The sequence below is a fragment of the Rhinoraja longicauda genome, chromosome 13 (assembly GCF_053455715.1).
Source record: "Rhinoraja longicauda isolate Sanriku21f chromosome 13, sRhiLon1.1, whole genome shotgun sequence".
NCBI lineage: Eukaryota > Metazoa > Chordata > Chondrichthyes > Rajiformes > Arhynchobatidae > Rhinoraja > Rhinoraja longicauda.
Genome location: NC_135965.1, coordinates 4,573,521 through 4,580,424, shown reverse-complemented (window position 1 = coordinate 4,580,424; position 6,904 = coordinate 4,573,521).

Below are 6,904 nucleotides of genomic sequence, written 5' to 3'. Positions count from 1 at the left end.
AACGTCACCCACTCGTCTCACTGAGTTACTCCAACATTTTGTGTCCATCTTCGGTGCAAACCAGCATTTTGCTGTTCCTTCCTACTCATACAATGTAAGTCTTGCTTCCAGCAGCATTAAAAGGCACAAAGTCTCCGACAAGGCACAAAAAACATAAATCGTAACATAAATTATCCCTAAAATAAGATAGTGAAAAGAAAAAATAATGTGCAAAAACATGGCATTTGTGCAAAGCACAATTTGATAAACAAGTGCAGTAGTGTAAGAAGTGGTCCGTAGTGTTTATATTGCTGAGGTAGGATTAGGGTTGAGCAGGTCAATTCAAGAACCTGATAGCCAACAATGAACCACGTCCTTGTTTGTCGTCTGCTTTAATCTGTAGTTTTCACACCTTACTCTTCCATACATCTAGTTTCCCTCTCCCTGACCCGAAACATCACTCATTCCTTCTCTCCAGAGATGCTGCCTGTCCTGCTGAGTTATTCCTGCATTTTGTGCCTATCTTCGGTATAAACCAGCACCTGCAGTTCCTTCCTACAAATCAAGAACCTGATGGGTTGTTCAAAAGTCACTGTTCCTGAACCGATTGGTGTGGGAGTTCTGTGCCTCCTGCCTGATGGTTACAGCAAGAAGAGGTCATCTGTGTGCTGGGTCCAGGACTGGTTATCTGAGATGTTAACCCCCAAGAATAAAAAGCTGGTAAGTCACACCACTAACCTGTCATGGGAATTGACACCGTATTTAAATGTATCACGTGTTACCATGAGTCAGAAAGGTCAGAGGCCACATTATGCCGGGATGTAAAGGAATGGAGGTGGAATAAAAACAGCATGTCTGTATTCTAGAGTCCTTGAAGTGTGCATTATATAAAGATCAAGGCAAGGATCTGACATTGGCGAAGAGGACGTACTAGGAATTGTTTAGTATAACTTTTGTAGCAGATATGGCGTTTAACGAAGCAGCTGGAATTAGAAGTTTGAATCCATTTGACCCGAGTGGAGAAGCGAGTGTGGTGAGTGCACGTTGGGAAGCGTGGTCAGAGGAATTCGACTTCTACGCAGTCAGCCTTGGACTGTTTGTTGAAGGATCAATGCTGGTGCAGCTCACACGATGGAGAGCATTGTTATTGTACAGTACTGGAGTTTAAGTTCAGGGCTCTGAAGAAAGGTCTCGACCCAAAATGTCACCCATTCCTTCTCTCCAGAGATGCTGCCTGTCCTGCTGAGTTACTCCAGCATTTTGTGCCTATCTTCGGTTTAAACGAGCATCTGCAGTTCCTTCCCACACAGGAGACTTTCAAGATGCTTCCAGAGATTGGAGGCAAAGCGGATTATGCGATGGCTGTTGCTGCTTTGAAAAAGCATTATGTGGTGCAAACAAATGCTACATTTCAGCGACATGTATTCTGCCGGACGACACAGAGAGTGGGAAAACATCGCTCAGTTTGTCACAAGATAAGTGTCAAGTTTCTGAGGGCTGCAACTATGGAGTGTTGGAGAGTCAAATCAGGGATTAGGTTGTACAAAGTTGCAAATCAAATGGCTTTAGGCACAAGTTGTTGGAGAAAAGGGACCCGCTAACGTTAGCAGAAACACTGATGTTCATTTGAAGCATTGCAGCGTTGCAAACCTACGGGCGTGCAGCGTAGGTTTACTAGGTTAATTCCCGGAATGGCGGGACTGTCGTATGTTGAAAGTTTGGAGCGGCTAGGCTTGTATACACTGGAATTTAGAAGGATGAGAGGGGATCTTATCGAAACATATACGATTATTAAGGGGTTGGACACGTTAGAGGCAGGAAACATGTTCCTAATCATAAAAGACCATTTACATGGTTTATGAGGAGCTTCACATAAAATCAATTGCCATTTACGACAATATATTCACTAGATTTAATGCGAGGTGGAAGAAAAAGATGAAATTGTTTATTTTAAACAAGTTTAATTTTGTTCTTTATTTAGAAAGACTGATCAGGAAACTAGAAGATTGATGGGTTTGACAATATTTTCTTTACTATCCTGCTGAGGAGTGGAGTTATTCCCTACCCTCAGGTCGGCCGACTTGGGGCTACTCACTATCCCGCGGTCTAGGCTTAAGCTCAGGGGTGACCGCGCTTTTGCAGTTGCAGCTCCTAGACTGTGGAACAGCATTCCTCTCCCCATCAGAACTGCCCCCTCCATCGACTCCTTTAAGTCCAGGCTCAAAACCTATTTCTACTCCCTAGCGTTTGAGGCTCATTGAGGAGGCGCTGTGAACTGTTTTGTATGTGCTGTTATGTTTGCGTGCTACTGTATGTTTCATTTTTTCCTTAGTACCTAATCAGATGTACAGCACTTTGGTCAACGTGGGTTGTTTTTAAATGTGCTATACAAATAAAATTGACTTGACTTGACTTGACTACCCAAAGAGACTGTATATTTACCATAGCAAGTATGATGACTGATACCTAGGATGGTGGAACTGTCTTATGCGTCAATATTGGATTGACTAAGCTTGTTTTCACTGGTATTTAGAAGAATAAGAGGAAATCACATTGAAACATCCAAGATTCTGACTGGGCTCATCAGGCTGATGCAGAGGCTGTGGAGGCTAAGTTGCTGATAATATTTAAGAAGGAAATCAATTTATTTTGAGATGCAAAGAACATTAATTGTTATGGACACAGAGGAGGAACTTGGTGGATCATTCATGATTTTATTAAATGATAAAACTGATTGGAAGAAGCTCTTGTTTTTCATTGTTTCTATGTACTTTTAAAATCCTCCCTGCTCTTTGGAATGGCCATGGCCTTTAACTGCCTTCCCAAAGATTGTCTCTCAGACATTTCCCCTCTGTCTCATGACAGCATAATGTTGGATACCTGACCAGAAAGTGCAGGATAAACTCAAGGTTACAGCTGAGTGCAATGATGAATATTTTTTCAGCAGGTTTAGATTATGGACAAAGTCAAACTGTTTTGCTTTCTTTCATGATTTCAATCTAAAATGTTAGCTTTGCCCATGATGATGTGGCCAAAATACTAATTAATTTTGGATTGTAATGTGTTGATGTTTCGTCATGAAACTGATTATCGCAAGCAAAAATATGTGGAAACCTGACTTAGTCTGAACTGCCTGCTGTGCAGACTGGGTTAGCAGGATAAAATACACTGATGAGCCAAAACATTATGAACACTGACAGGTGAAGTGAATAACATTCATTATCTTGTTACAATGGCACCTGTCAAGGGGTGGGATATTGTAAGTAAAAATATGTTGCATGGCTTACAGAAGATACACCGATGAGACACTTCTTCTTGTATGCCAGACATATGTAGATAGTACGGTTGATTTTGCTAAAGCTGCAAGCCACAGTAAAGACTACAACTGCTTTCTCTGAAAGTGGCTAATGACTTCTGGAGAAACGAAACTTAGCTTGGGATAACACATTAAAAGGTTGTTCATCACAAGATAGGCGGAGTATGTGTCAAGCAGGAATGTTCTTTGTCTCTGCCTTTAAAAGACTGACCGAATGTAACCAAGTCAGGCGAGACTCATACAGATGCTGGTCCTCTGTGAGACGCTCCCTCATGAGAGAATAAAATCAGGCAACCGTCGAGTGACAAACAACTAAGTGTGGACAGTGAATTTATTTATCCACATAATTGGCGCCCAACGTGGGGCCCCACGTCGTGTGATTGACCAAGAAGTACTGAACGAGAGCTCCAAGTAAGTGCTTTTTGGGCTATCAGACGCGCTGGGGCACACAAACGTAAATCTAGAAATCGACGGTTGTTGTAAATCTGAAAGGGACTGGACAGACATAAACTTCTGCTGCTGCCAGAGATAGGGAGGGTGACCACTGTTTCAGGGAAACAGGGACGGTTGAAATAAGGGAGTTATTTAAACCGAGTGTCAGGGACACAGTCAAGTCGGACTTGACACTGTTTCAGGGAAACAGAGGGACGGTTGAATAAGGGAGTTATTCAACCCAAGTGTCAGGGATACAGTCAGGTCGGACTTGACATAGGGTCATCAAAATCAAAAGCAGAATCGCTGACGGGCGATGAGAGGTTTATGTTTGGGCAGGACCAGAAATGTTGCAGATATACAAAATTATGGAAGGAAGAGTTCCAGTGGAAAGGGACTTTAAAAATAGATGAATGTAACAAATTAGTATGTGCTATAAGTAAGAGAGCAAATGGAGATGTGGAAATGAAAACTAGAATGGGATATCATGAAGCAAGGTTATGGCTAATGGAGGCAAGGAATCGCCGGGATGGGGAGGATAAAAGGAGAGAGGCAGAGGAAGAGAAAAGGCAAAAGGAAAAAGAGCCAGGTGATGAAGGGAGAACCCCTACCGGCACACAAGTAACAAGTGCTTTTCTAAACAAGGAAGATAGTGATTTGTGTGTTGTAGAAGGACGAAGACCACCAACACCGGCACCGGCAGGTCCACCAGCCCCGGCGAAGACATCTGTTCCAATAGCGACATCTGCGCCGCTATACCCACCGGTCCCACCATCCGCGCCACCTTCATACGAATGCACAGCGCACCGTCGGGACGGTGGAGGTGACCGACGACAGGAGGAGTTGGACCAAGCGCCAGACCTAGATCCACCCTTGCCCTCCAAAGGGGCAACGGGATACGATCCATCGGACAAAACGACTTCCCGGCTGCGATCAGGTAGGGTGTATAAAATGTTTGGGGCTATGGAGGATGAAGAAACAGACAGAGGTGAAATGTACCCACTAATACAAATGCCAAATCCACATGCGCCAATAGGCGGCGGGGCAGCAGTCCCCTTGTACGTATACCGCCCCTGGACGGCAAAAGATGTACGAAAGGCCGTTGAAGGGATTCCATCGCCTAAAGGGAATTCCGGGCCTTTCCAACGCGCATTCCGTCTTATAGTGGACAGTTACCGTTTAAATTTGACTGAAGTTGAACAAGTTTTGCATGACATGCAGAAAAATGCACCCAGCAAAGAAAAGGATCGCTGGAGACGAGAAGGAGCAAACCCTAATGTACAAGGAATCTGGACGGCAACAAACGGCTTGCCCATTCTTCCCAAGTCCCTCTATCGATATGCGGCTATTACGAGCCATGGGGTAACCCATGTCTCGTCAGGGGGAATGATAAGGATAGTGGAAGAACATTATCAACATTATGGGTTTACTGGGTACGCGCAACGGCATTGTGGGCTCTGTGATGTCTGTAGTCGGTACAACCATCAGGGAGCCGTCCGCCAGAAGCCCGGTCTGCTCCCACAACCAAATTACCCTTTTCAAATTTTGCATATGGACTTTATTGAACTGAGTATGTGCAAAGGGGTGAAGTACTGCCTGGTGATTATTGATGTTTTCTCCCGATGGGTTGAGATCTTTCCCACTTCTACAGCCGACGCCCTAACCGTGGCCAAAGCACTAATGTGTGACATCATTCCTCGCTTTGGGGTCCCGGAAACATTGTATAGTGATAACGGCAGTCACTTTGTGAATGAAATCGTGGATCGCCTGGCTACCAAAATGGGCATTGCATGTAAACGACACTGCTCCTACCATCCACAGTCAGCAGGATTGATTGAGCGGACAAATGGAACAGTGAAGAATAAGTTACGGAAGGCTATGGCCGAGACAGGGTTCGGGTGGGTGGATTGCCTACCCTTGGTGTTGTTAAATATGAGGATGACACCAGGGAAGGGGGGTCCCTCACCGTATGAGATACTGTTTGGGAGACCTTACACGTACCCTGGGCTGCAGAGGGAAGAAGAAACGGTAATGGAAGAAGCAACACTGGCAGACTATATGCGTAAACGGCTAGATAACCGAACCTCTGCTATTGCTCCCCCAGCACCAGGTGAGACAGGAAAGGAAGACCTTGAATTGAAGGTAAGGCCAGGCGATTGGGTCTTTGTGAAAGTCTTGAAGAAGAAGAAGGAGTGGAATCACCCTGCTGGGGTATACTGGGTATGTGCTGACCAAAGTGGGGTAGATAACTGTTATGAGTTCACTATAAAAATAAAGCGGGATTCCATCCTGGTGCTTTGGGCAGAGAATGGGGAAGTGTTCCAGATAATGGAGCAACCAATGAATAAGGCAGAGCCCACCAAGCCACTAGCAACGGAGGCCACCACAATACAGGCCCATCCGATTAAAGTAGTGGAGATTAAAGGGTTTGAACAGTTACGAGCCAATTTAGAGGTAGGAACGGGAACGGACGGAACAAATGAGTGGATAAAGTGGATGATGTACACCACCCGAACAATGGGAAAGGAAAACTGTTATGCCTGCGCCGCGGCTAAACCACGGTTGGTGCCCATGGCGTTTCCCCTTAACATGCGAGAAAGTAGCGGGGGAGTGCAATGTATGCTGTCGTTATATACGAATAAGGAGAGACCTAGTGATGAGTCATGTACAGCATTACACTACTTGTTTCCACCTATCACGGGGCAAGGGCAACAGGCCCCGCCCTTTGTGGTCCCAATTAGGGGACAGGGGCACTTCGAATGCTATAACAGGTACAAACATGGGGGACAAGAGTTGGGCCATTTGACGGGCTGTAATGAGACCATAAACGTCACTAACATATCCCAGTTTGCCAATCAATCCGTAGGACGAGCGGACGTGTGGTGGTATTGTGGGGGGAAAATATTAAGGACTAAGCTCCCAGTAGGATGGCAGGGGACGTGTGCAATGATTCAGCTAGTCATGCCATTTACTATTATCACCCAAGGAATTGGGAAGAACGACGCAACTAAGGCCCAGGGAAGGGTTAAGCGCAGCCTGAAGGTACAGGGGTCGTTTGACACACACATTTATATTGACGCTATTGGGGTACCCCGAGAGGTGCCGGATGAGTTTAAAGCACGAAATCAGATCGCGGCAGGATTGGAGAGCGCGTTCTTCTGGTGGTCTACGATCAAT